This window comes from Lagopus muta, chromosome 8 (assembly GCF_023343835.1).
Source record: "Lagopus muta isolate bLagMut1 chromosome 8, bLagMut1 primary, whole genome shotgun sequence".
NCBI classification, from domain to species: domain Eukaryota; kingdom Metazoa; phylum Chordata; class Aves; order Galliformes; family Phasianidae; genus Lagopus; species Lagopus muta.
In genome coordinates this window covers 29000201-29012705 of record NC_064440.1, presented here as the reverse complement: position 1 = coordinate 29012705, position 12505 = coordinate 29000201, and the positions used below count along the sequence as shown (strand labels likewise).

At 42.7% G+C, this 12505-nt stretch overlaps 1 protein-coding gene across 5 annotated transcripts in view; it reads left to right on the top strand.

Annotated features, from left to right (window-relative positions):
• MYO1B (myosin IB) overlaps nt 1-12505 on the top strand; it is a 104046-nt gene that overhangs the window by 36798 nt on the left and 54743 nt on the right. The gene's annotated exons all lie outside the window — the stretch shown is intronic.

Here is a 12505-nt window from a genome sequence, read left to right as displayed (position 1 = left end):
GTAACTGCTAGCAGTGGCCTTCATTGCTGCATTGTAGTCTGGTTTCGAGGAAATCTTCTTGATTGATGGAATCTGTAGGGAAACAAAAACTTGGTCCCCTGTGCTGGGTGGAGATGAGCCAATTCTGAGAGGGTAACCACAGTGCCATCCATGTATCATGCGAATCTTAAGACTAACATTTATTGTGTGCATACAGAGACACAACACTGCAAAGAGTGATTTCTATATGATGTAAATTCCAGGTCTAAATGTAGGAATGGAAGGCTGGAAAGTAAGTATAGTGTCATATTCTGACTTTGGTTCACCTCTGGTACTCCCTCTGCAGGAGTGCACATTGCAAAGAAGTCGGAGGCCTTGCATGTGTCACTCACGGCTCCTTTCTGTGCTGGGAGCTGGCCCCACTGACCTGGCATGCCTTGTGTTATGCAGGGCTGGTCTGAATTACTGAGAAGCCTGAAATGTGGTTAGGCCCTAAGACTTTTATTATAGGAGTGGGTGGTGTGGCTGAGAATGAGGTGCCTTGTCTTCAGAGTGTGCATGTTGAGGTAATTGGTTTATCTCGTTAGGCACTGTAGCGGTGAGTTTGCAGCCCTCTGCTCCTCTCCTCTACATGGCTCTGAATTAGGGAAGCACACCTGTGTTGTCAGGCTGTCGCCCTGCTTTGCCATTACACATTCAGGAGGCTGTATGGAGTGATCTGCAACCAGAGAAGTATTGAAGCATTGCCATAAACTCGAGCATCTTCCTCCAGTGTTAGCTTCTACTTCAACAAGGAGTGGTGTGGAAACATGTCTGGAAGTTATTTTGTTATGATTTTATTTTATTTTATTTTATTTTATTTTATTTTATTTTATTTTATTTTATTTTATTTTATTTTATTTTATTTTTTGCCTTCATTCTTCACCTGTAGCTTTTCCAAATATGTTGGCTGAACTGCTGTCACACAGTTAAACGTGTAAAGTGATCTTCTGGCCCTTCTTGGTCTTCTTGGATCTGAACTCTCACCTTGTTCAGGTTTCCTTCAAGTTTTGTTTAGCAAGTGCAGTGGCTTGCTAAGTTAACGCAATTGCTTGCTAAAATAACTTTCTGCTCAGCTAAATCAGCTGTTGTATGGTGGAGGATTTTGTAAGTAGGACCTGTGAGTAACAGCTTGTCTGACATTCTGCAAGTCGGTTCTTGGTTACTGTTAAATCAAGTAATACATTGATCTCTGTTTCTCCATCTCTCCTGAGAGGTGGTTTTCCAGAATGAAATGATCATTTTGATCATTTTAATACGTATTTTTTCAGTGCTCAATCCGATCACATGTACATTCAGCTTTGACTAGAGAAGTATTTGCCTTTCAATGTTAAGGTGGAAATGAGTTTCAAGGTGGTAAGGGGAAGTATCAGAAGGTTAGAGTAAGAGACTTGGGGAAAAGAAATGTGAATCTGATCCGATTAGAAAATTGTTTCATAAATGTCATTCATTGCTAATGACAGTAATTGTACAGTCAGGCTCATGTCTCAGAATGGGAACTTTAGTTGGTATTGCTTCTGTACGATAGTTTTACCTTGTACCAAACTATCCTTAAAAATACTGGATTAGGAAATAGCATTTCCTAATTCCACTTTATTTTGAAGAAGCTGTGTTTCCATTTCGTGTTTCTTCAGTTAAAAAGATCTCACTTTCTGGTAACCTTGCTTTCCTTTGCAGCTTCCGTGGTTGCTAAGGAGAGCTGTAGGATTAAGAGAGCCCCATTTGTCTCTTCCAAAATTGGTAAATGCTTCTCCCCAGGAACTGGTTCTGGGGTAGAGCCAGCATTGCCCCAGCTTGAAGCCAGCAGCTGGATTTAGGGCTGACAGATCCACATGTGGCAGGCTGCTGTTAAATGCAGGGCCCAGGCACAGCCCATGGTGCACTTCCATGGAGACCTTGCAGTTGTCCTCAAGGCTGGTTTTTTTTGTTTTTCTTTGTCCACAGTCAGAAACTTAAATGAAGAGTTGTGTAGCAGATTGCAATCTGTGGTGTTCCTTCTGATGTGGGGTGAAAGAAACCCACATTGGTTTGTCTAGATCTACATACTTATTTCTCTTTGATGTGCAAATCTCCATTGAGCTGTGGCCTTTTGAGAAGACATGGTTGTAGGTAAGCCCACTGCACCATGTCAGGGGGCTTTGGAAAGAGACTTCTGGTTCCTATCATGTAATCATGAGCAAACCAAAATTCTTGGTTATTCTTTAGGAAACTAATGCATCTGACCAAGAAAATATGTTTATAAATGAAGTTATATTTAGTGTGTTTATTATTTTAGCATCTCCTTCGCACTAATTATCAATCTGATTCGTTACTAGTGCTAGCTAGAAAAATGCAAATGATTTAATGCATAAAAATACCTTGCAGGGGTTTAGATTCGGTGAAATTCTTCTGGAAACCACTCTGCTGTGTGACACCAAAACACTTAGAGTCATAGAATTACAGAATCACTCAAGTTGGGAGGGACCCTTAAAGGCCATCTAGTCTAACTGCCTTGCAATGAACAGGGACACCTACAGCTTGATCAGGGTGCTCAGAGGCCCATCCAGCCTGACCTTGCATGTCTCCAGGGAAGGCATCCACCACTCCTCTGGGCAGCCTGGCCATTGGTTTGAAGAAAATGTGCTGCCACTGGATGGCTCTTAATCTGCAAGGCCTGCCGTTTCAGAGAGAACCTCCAGGTCTGCATTTCCTAAGTTTTACACGTTAGTATTTCTGGAGCAGACTGCTGAGGGCTGTTCTTGAGAGCTCTGTAGGGGAGATTCTGAGAAATGGGGATTATTAAATCACATTTCGCTCATTTTCTGTTAGTTTCTTATGTTCTTCTCTCTGTGCTTTGAGGCACGTGCAAGCATCTGGATGTGATGGATTGGGATGGGGAGCGTGTGCGTGAGAAATCCTGATGTCCCACTAAAATAGCTGACTGGATGAGAAAGGGAAAACTGAAGGCAAAGGAAGGAGCAGCATCTAATGACATGAAGGAAATCCATACCTAGAGATTTTTTTTTCCCATACAGTGGAAGGCGATGTAAATTAGCAAGGTAGAAAGACAAACAGAGAAACACAAAACCATCGAAGTGGAAATCACATGTTTTCTTACCCTTAATGTGAAAGACGAGGGGAGTGTTTGCCTTCTCATTTGCTTTGTGTTTCCTCAGCAGCATCTGTAAGAGCACCCAATGCTTTCAGTGACGCTACTTAACACTTAATTGCAGGTTTGGGGCGCTGCTTTAGTGCCCTTTGGAAGTCGAGTGAGGCTGCAGACATGTTTTGAATAGGCAGCCAAACACAAGTTCTGGGAGAGGGTGCTCCTGGTCAGATGGTTTTGGATGATGATGTATCTGTTAAAAATCAATCAAGGAGTTTAAATTTTAATGTTACATTCCTCTCTAAATTCACTGCTGCTGTTATGACACCATGTAATGCTCCTGGAATGCTTGTTTTCCCAGTCTCTGGCTATTTGCATAGCTGCAATGGGAAGTTCACCAAGCTCTTCATTTATGCATCTACTTATTTCCCCAGTGTTTTGTTACTCTTTCTGGTTTTGTTTTTATCTACAAGGCAGGATCAAGCTTGCCTCTGACTCGACAGCGCAGAGGATAACATTTCAGTGCTCCAACCATTAGCTGCTTGATTTGTGCAGTCCTTACGTTTCTGTTCTGCTCTTCCAGTTGATGTAATTACCCTTTCAGTTGATGTAATTGCCGTTCTGCTTACCTGGTGGGTAGCCTAGACATGAGAGAGAACAAAGCTGTCTACCTTGCTAATTTACATTGCTTTCCACTGGTGACAAAGGCGGCTTCTGGAATCTTCAAAGTGATGGCAATGGGAATTAAACACTTCATCATATCACTTACTTGTAGCTGCTGTGCCATATCACTTTCCTACCAGGAACAGATTTGCTTTGTGGGTTTGCAGAGAAGATGTTGCTTGCATTTCCCATCTTGGCTACCAGCAGGTGTCCGTCTCTTGCAGGTAACACAAAACACGACTTTCTGCTCCTCTTCCCAGGCTGAAGCTCCTCAACTTCTTGCTTTAGATCTGCAAATTACTTTAAGCTGAGGGACAAAAAGAATGTGGCAGTGGTACTGCTAGTCACAAGTTGTAAGCTACTAAGTTAAAAGCTTTCAAATACATAGAGGCATAAGCTCTTGCAGGCGGGTTCTGAAAATGGCTTGCCTTTACATGGGATGCAGATGCGGAGACATCAACCTGATGCCACGAGGCAAGTTTGAGAAACTTAATTAGATTCCCTACTTTGTCATCGTGTTAATAATTTTTGGGAAAAATCACTTTAATGCTGATATCTGAGTTACACTGACAATAGGCAAAATTTGCTTTCAGCTATTCACGTCAGGACTGTTTTGAGCCCATGTAAGCAGCAAATACAGCAGTTACGGTTTTGCTTCTGGCTTTTTTTGCTGGCATTCCAGGACTGCGTGCCTTCAGAAATGCTGAGGTTACAGTAACTCTTTCTTTCCTCCTTGATTTAAAGCAAACATTTTTGACTGAGAGTATGATGAAGACCTGCATAGTTGTTGCCTATACATAAAACTAAGCCAACCCCCATAGGCATCAGCGTTTTAAAGTACACAATAACACATTTTATTTGCTGAAGGAGAGGATGGTGGGGTGAGCGCCTGGGCCATAGGTTGATGTCCTTCATTGATCAAGCATATCTATTTTATTGTTTCCTTCTCTGCTATTCCTTTCCTAACCTCCTTTTCTCTTCTGGCAAGCTCTTAACTCCTTATGGATTTTGTTCACCTTGCAGTGTCCCCTTTGTGCAGCCGGGTTGTTCTTATTCCTAATAATTTCTGAATTCTCCAGAAATTTGTTCTCTTTGGACTTGCTCATGTGGCTCAGCAGAGTGTCTGTTTCTAAAGAGATTTATAGGCAGGGAAGGTGATCCCTTCAGAGGTTAGTTGGCAAAATTAACTGCTGGGCAGGGAAGGAGCATCTACGGCTGACAGAAATCATAAATAACAGTTAGGGAGGACTGCCTGTATCTAATTTTTAAAACCATATTAGGAATGAGTTGAAAGAAAAAAGGGGAAGAAGAAAACCTGCATAAAGCTTTGCATTCTTATTTTGGAAGGGGTCAGGCTTATGGCTCTTGACCTCTCTAGAGAGGCAGTGCTGGATGTGGCAAATCTGTGGTTGTCAGTCCGTCAAGCGTGTAGATGAAATGGGGATGAAGGATCACATTTGCTTCCCGAGTCAGAAGGATTTCATGCCTGAGAAGGACCTGTTGCATTGCAGGCTGTGGGCACACCTCCTGTGGGAACACGATACCTTGACAGCTCTGCAGTCCAGAGAAAATGGAGTTTGAGGAAGGCCCTTGTGATTTGCCCCTCTTGAAATGGCCGTCTTATTTTTTGAGGAGAGTCCTTGAAAATATTTGTAAGGCTTAGAATGCAAGGGAAGATTTCTCTTGCACACAACAATTCTTTCACCTTTTCCCCGAAATCCAAGCAAGGTTGGTTGGACAGCATATTATGCAGCCAGCTGACCCGAGTGCTGGAGAGGTGAAGGCGGTCTTACTGACGGATAATATCAGGTCGTGATTTTGTGATGTTGCATAGCAACACAGAAATGGGTTTAGAGCAGTTGTGCATTGTAAGGAGGCTCAGAAAATATATGCAACACCTGAGGAGTACAAACAGCCTGGAAAGTATAAGGATGAATGAATGAGTGTACGGATGAAAGTTGTGCTTTATTGTAATTTCTAAAATGGTTGAGAGAGGCACTAAGACTGGATTACACGGTTTGATGTGATGACCTTTTTCAGCCATCCTTTTTGTCTGAACTGTTGGTAGCATCGTGGAGGCTAGTCACAAAGAGCAGTGCCCATGTGGCCTGTGTGCTCCTGGAGAAGCCTGCAGAACATGCAAGTGGTGGGTGCCTGGAAAGCCATGAGTTTGTAAGGGATGCTCTTAACTGCAGATCTGTTCCAGATGCTTCTGTAACTCCATCGTTGCCATCATGGTGTACAAAGGAAAATAATGTAAGGGGTTTCTTTGTGGACTAACTGCTGGTTTGGTCTCAACAGAATAGCTTTGTTTTTAGTGCTGTTTTCAGATATTTACTCATACCTCTGTACACAGCATACTTCTACATTTCACTTCAGTCATGTTGGGGATTAAGAGTCAAATGGTTTTAGTTATCTGTAGCAAACTCTTTTTTTTTAATGTGAGTGCATTTGTCATAGTCTGTGTTTATTTGTAAGCATAAAAACACACGTTTTGGATAGGTCATGTTCGAGCCAAGGTCAGTAAAATAATAATAATAAGCCTTACTATATGTTGGCTATTTGAAGATGCGTGCTAATGTTCCAATAGTCTAACCTATTGATGAATTTTTTTGCCAGGTCCCATTTCTCTCATTTTCCTGACACTAGAACTGCCAGCTAGAGCTCTTATTGTGCCATTTGTATATTTAGAACACAAAGTGCTGATATTTAAAGAAACATCAATTCGTACTGTCACATAAAGTCAGATCCTGCTAATTCACACGAAAGACTTGGGAATCCATCCAGCGTTACTGGCTGAATTTGGGGCAATGAAATGAGCCCTTCATTGAATAGAGGAAAGGCCCTGCAGTAATTTCTCAGATTTATAGCACAGTTCTCTGTTGCATTGCCTCCTACAGTTCTCCAAGTCTGTCCATGCACAGTTGCTCTTGAATCTCCTTTCAGTCTTGCAGCTAGTTGCCTTTCCAGTTCTTCGTGTGTGCATCTACACAAGAAATCAGACCAACCTTTTGTCTGCTCCTTAACAGAAGATAATTTTCCCCATTAGGAAATTGATTGATGGAGTGGTAGGACTTGGAAATGAGAGCACTTTTAACCACTTTAAGCATCTGTCAGTGTAACTGTGTTTTAAAGGAGGTTCTTGTAGCTTTGCTTTTGATTAATGTGTTGGGACTTTGTGTACACTGGAATGAGAAATTCTGAAGGCTGTTGCCTTTGATTTTTGAAATCCAGACTTAGAAGTGAAGGCAGGTAGAGGCCCTATTAAGAATGAGCAAAATTCCAGTTTATGTATAGTCTATACATGGATCTAAATTTACATTTTGCTTTTCCTACACTGGCAGCATGGTGCTCTCAACAACTGGGATTTCAAACTGCAATTAACAACAGCTGTCGTTCTTTCATTGGAAATGTCTCATTGTGCTTAGTGGTGGTTTTTTCTCTCTCTCTTTTTTTTTTTTTTTTTAGCAATTTATGATACATCAGTAAAGGCCCATCTGCTATGCTGGGAGCCTTTGTCATCATTTTAGATACAGCATAAACAAGGCTAATGTTAAAAGCCCTGAAACTTGAGCAAGATTCGAGCTCTCCTACTGCTTTCAAAGGCCCTTTTTCCATTCTTTCTCCTTCTGCCTGTGACTATATCCAGAAGGCTTTTGATTTCTGCAACTCAGAGTACATCATGGTTAATGCAGTTTGGATTACTAAAGATAAACTTTTTCATGTTACAAGTTAGGAAATATGCAGTCTTAATATTTACTGTCTAGCACACTGCATAATCTTTCCCTTATGTTTTGGATAGATAGGAGAGCTGGGACTGGGGTTTACAAATAGAGGTCTGAACTATAAAAGACAGTTTAATTGTGGTCCCTTCTGTAAGTTAGTTCAAATCTGTATTTCTCTTGTGTACGCAGTTTCCTTCTCTACCACTGAAATGTTTTTTATTTGGTAATCCCTGTGTGAGGTTCAGAGTGGAGCTGACCAGAATGGCTCCAAAATGATTTTCAGTGAGGATGTGCCAGAGTTCATCAGCTCTCAGGACTTGAGGTGTGCTTCAATCCCTGCCCTGCCCAGGGGTTCCCAAGTGATGCTTCCTTCAGGAAAGGACCTTTGGTTAGCCACGATCTTTAAATCAATCCTTAAAGCCATGCTTTACAAATGAGGAAGAATTGTTTCTCAGCCACTTAAGTCAGGGTGAGTTATGGTTTTATTTGAGCACTTCGAGCACATTATTCACATGGTGCAACAAACATGTCTTGTTTTGCAGAAAAATAATTGTTTTGTGTAAAATATGGCCACAGCTGGCACAAACCGAATATTTGAGTTTTACCAGTAGGCTTCTCTGGTTTCCAGACAAGTTCTGTGTTAGGTATAGAAATTAATTCCATTTTTGCAAGCCCATGCTCATGGATTGCAAAGCTTCAGAAGGTCCACAAAGAAGAAATAAACTGCAGGAAAAACACTGCATCTATAATTAAAGGTATTTTTAGATAAAAGAATGGAAAACACTTTCTGTACTTCCTTTCAAATATTTAAGAGCTCAATAAAATCATTATTGTTTTGTAAATGCAGGTGCCCTTTTCCCCCCAGGAAACTTGAAATCCTGCATGCATGTTACTGCAAACTGGTTTGCTGCAGGTCTGTGGTGTCCTCCCTGTAATGGTGCAGGATCTGGCTGTCTGCCTGGCTAACGCAGCCCGGTGCTGGGGTGGGAGATGCTCTGGGTCAGGACCTCCTCTGCTCAGGGCCTTGGAACTGGGAGTTACCCGTTCTTCTGGGTCCGTGGGAGAGTGATGGCTATGGGCATCCAGCTAGCTGATGTCATTTCTAGGAACGGGACTATTTGAGAGGGAAGCCAAGCCCAGCTGCTCTGCTGAAAAGTTCATGGTGTGGAGATATTTGCCTTTTTTCTTTCTTTGGTTTAAATAAATATTCCCTTTTGCTGACAGCAGGAACCTGCTCCAAATTATAGTTCATTGTTTTAATTTCTTTCTGTATGCAAGCCATGCCTCAGATTGTACCTGCTGTATATTGGGTCTGTAAGCATTACTGTGTGTTCAACTGGTGTGCTACTCTATGGGGCTTTCCCCAGTTAACAGACATTAACAGGACCCTGGTCTGTCCTTCTGATTTGTTTATCAGCAGTGATGCAGTGATTTGCCATTGGATTCCCATGTTACTTTGGAGGGCCACTGCAGTGGCAGTTTGCTAGCTCATAGGACCAAGCTGTTGAATGGGATGTGAATGTGCTTATTGGGGTTGTTACTGTGCTGAAATTTAAAGGGGGGGTCTGTCATACGGTCTGGATTAGAATGAGGTGCAGTTATCTTTGTCTTCAGAGTCCTTTTGTCCAGTGGCTGAAGGGAGGTTACATCGCAGCTAGCTTGTGCACTCCTTGTGCTTGCTTCTTTTCCATCACAGTATTGTGCAGCCCCGGAGGGATGCCTTAAGATGTTGCTGAAGTAGGCAGACAGTCACATGTTGTGTTTGTGTCTTCTGTGTAAGGTGCAGGGGAAAGACCTTTCCAAAAAAAGGCATCTTTTCAACCCTCACTGAGTAGAAAGGAGGTGATTAAAACCAAGAAGGAAGAATCCTGCTGGCTTGCAGGGGAAACATGTCCTGTCCCCAGGGAGGGGAAGGGACTTGTCCGCCCAGCTGGGCCGGCACTGTGTTTGAAGTGCGCCTGAGAGCTGCTGCATCCTGAGGAAGAAGGGATCTCCAGAGAGCATTTGTGGGTGTATATTACATTCCCAGTTCACTAGAACAGAAAATGTCTCTGGTTTAGCATTAGGCTGTGTTTTAAAGTGCTTTACTCTTGAAAATCAAGAGTGGTTTTGTCTGTCCCTCTCTCCTGTCCCTTCCATAGATTCTGGCTGCTCCTCACAAATAGCTAGGCTGATTTATTCAGCTCTGGGCTTTGTTCTGTGTCTCAGAATATCACAGCTGCCAGCATGAATAGCCAAGTGGGGAAGGAAATGCAGGAGCTATGCTTCCCTGTGTATATTAGCCACATAGTATTGTTGATAAAACAATTTTCTGTTCTCACTGGGAAAACAAAGTAGGCTTAAAGATGCAGAAGCATTCTGAAGAGGAGAAAAGCCTTTCCATCTGTCTTAGTGCACCTCTTTATCCTGGTGCTTAAGCTCATTTCATTTTTCCCCTGGCTCATAGAGCAGCTGCTCGCCTGTGCGGGGCTGTCCCAGGCGCTGCTCCATCAGCTGCTGCTCCATTCAGGCCTGTGGCAGGCTGACAGCCTCCTCTCTCCACGTGTGTCAAAGGGGCTGACAGGAGGCACCTTGTAATGATGGAAAATGGGGCCACACTTGTTATCCATGGGGCAATTAGATTAAACAGTTCTGTGCTAGGAGCTAAGGATGCAAATAATCTCTTATAGTTGTTTTTCCCCAATGGTGGTTCTTTCACTGGGCTTCGGTGGTGCTGGGGGGGGCTGGAATGTGATGAATAGTGGTGATTTACAGCATAAAGCCTGAAAGCTCTCTATAAAATGTGCTTCTATTTCTCCTGTCCCTGGTTATTGGTTCCTTTTTATATGCGTACATCAGGACCAACCAGTCTGATGCATTTCCTTAACTCACTGTGAGAGGTGGAGATTGCTTTGTTGTCATCCTGTCGCAGAGCACTTCTCTGCACTCATAAAGGAAAGGAACTTAAAAAATACCCTTCTCCGTTAGACTTTGCAGAAAGATGTACATTACATTTGATGTGAAGTTCACATTAAACAGTATGTAAAATCTAAATTTAGCTGTAGCTCTTTTTTAGTGCAGCATAGTGCGTACTTTGCAATGATAATGTGCTGACATGTCGTGTATACCCTGTCCACGTGTTTGGAGGTGGCTAGGTAGCAATGAAGTGGTCCTGGGGAATGGAAGGGCCAAGAAGGAAGGCCTTCTGAGTTTCCTTTGAAAGCAGTGATAGGGCTGGCAGGCCAGGATTGACCAGTGGATGCTTTAAGAAAGGGACTGACTGAGAGTGGAAAGCAACCACCAGCAAGGATGAGGCAGAGACAATGGCTTTCATGCCTGAGTTTCAGGTAACGTTAACTAGTGGTGCAGATTGCTGAGGGAAGAGAGAGGAAGGATTGAAGTGGTGGTGGGGAGATGGAAGTGCTGATAGCTGAGGAGCGCTCATCCTCATGTTTTTGGCTTCAAGGAAGACTGCGATGGAAGAGGGCTAAGTTTTTGCTTCACTGAGCCTTGCTTTGGGCTGACCCCACTGCTCGAGCAGAGGAGGTGCTGCCTGAGCCTCTTGGAAACCCTTCTTTGCTGCTTCACTGCATGTCCACGTTTCAGGGTTTGGACTAGTGATTCTGTGTGATTCTCTGCCGGCCCATCAGGCCATCTGGAGCGGTGTGGCCAAAGAAATGGGTGCTATAAAAAGGCAGAGCCTGCAACTTGTGTAGGTGTGGGTGCCATTTTGACTTCAAACTGCTTCTATACTTAAATCCCAGCTAAAAGAGAACTCCAGTAAATAGTTCTGCGTTTACTGTGGTAGGAAAGTGTTGTCATCTCTCGTAAAAACCTAAAAATCAAAGGAGAGTTTATTATAAGGTATGGGAAATGACACTGCTGACACACTCACCATTTAATTCAAAACACATGGGTTATAACTACTTCTTAAATTATGAACTATTTTGAAAATTTTGCTTGGGCTCTGTAATTGTGAGGTGGGTCAGAGCACAGAATGTGGCCTAAAGCTGCAGCTGTAGATGTTGGCTTCCAGAGCTGCGCCTCTTCACATTGCTGCAAGGCAGAGGGGGAGAGGGATTCTTTGCTGTCTCCAGATCATCAAAATATGTTAAGCTCAAATGGCCTTAAATGAGATTATTTAGTGTGTTTGTAGTAAATAAGGAGTAGTGTGACATAACGTTTTTGGAAGAAGTGGAGTTTAAACAAAAAGATTTGAAGCTTTTTTAATGCAACAACAGAAGAAGATAATAAATATGAAGGACTGTGAAGCAGTGCTGTGCCACTAAAGTTGACATGACAAATGTGTTATTCTCTCTTTTTCTTTGAAATAATGTTATTTGTTCAGGCTCTGATGTAAATGTGCCTAATGCTGTTTATGCAATGCCAGCAAGACAAAGCCTTAAATGCTGTTATTTATATACTCTTTGCCTCCTCAAATTGAATTCTTGGAGCAGTGGTTGAAACCTCAGAGGTAAGTTTGAGGCAACTTCTAATAAGCACCTCTGTGAAACTTCTTCTAAAATGAGTTGACTTCTTTCTTTCTTCGGTCTGGAGTGGAGAATATCTGATACAGTTGTGAAACTTCTGCTTTGATGTAGAACAGTGGAGTAGAAGCGAATGTATGCCCAGCATCCCTGGCTGGGTTGGGGCAGATCAGGGCTGGCTGGAGTCCCGCTCTCTCCCCAGCTTCTCATGTCTCTTTCTAGCACTTAATGCAGGAAGCCTCACCTTCCTGCTGAAAGCCAGCTTCCAGTCAAACCCATGGCTCCATGGCACTGTCATTAATGGCCTCACACATGTCCATTGAATGCTTATTGCAGTTGCATTTCTTTCCTTTCCTCTCAATCTCACTGCTTTATTTTTCCTTGCAAAAAGGATGATGATTGAAGTTATGTGTGTGCTGGGATGAGCCTGTCTGAACACCCTGCACTGTGCTCTTCAGTTCATGTGTACGGCATGCATACAGTTCATGTACTTCAGTTCAAGTATATCTGCAGCAGCGTTCAGCAAATATTATTCATTTCCTAAATAT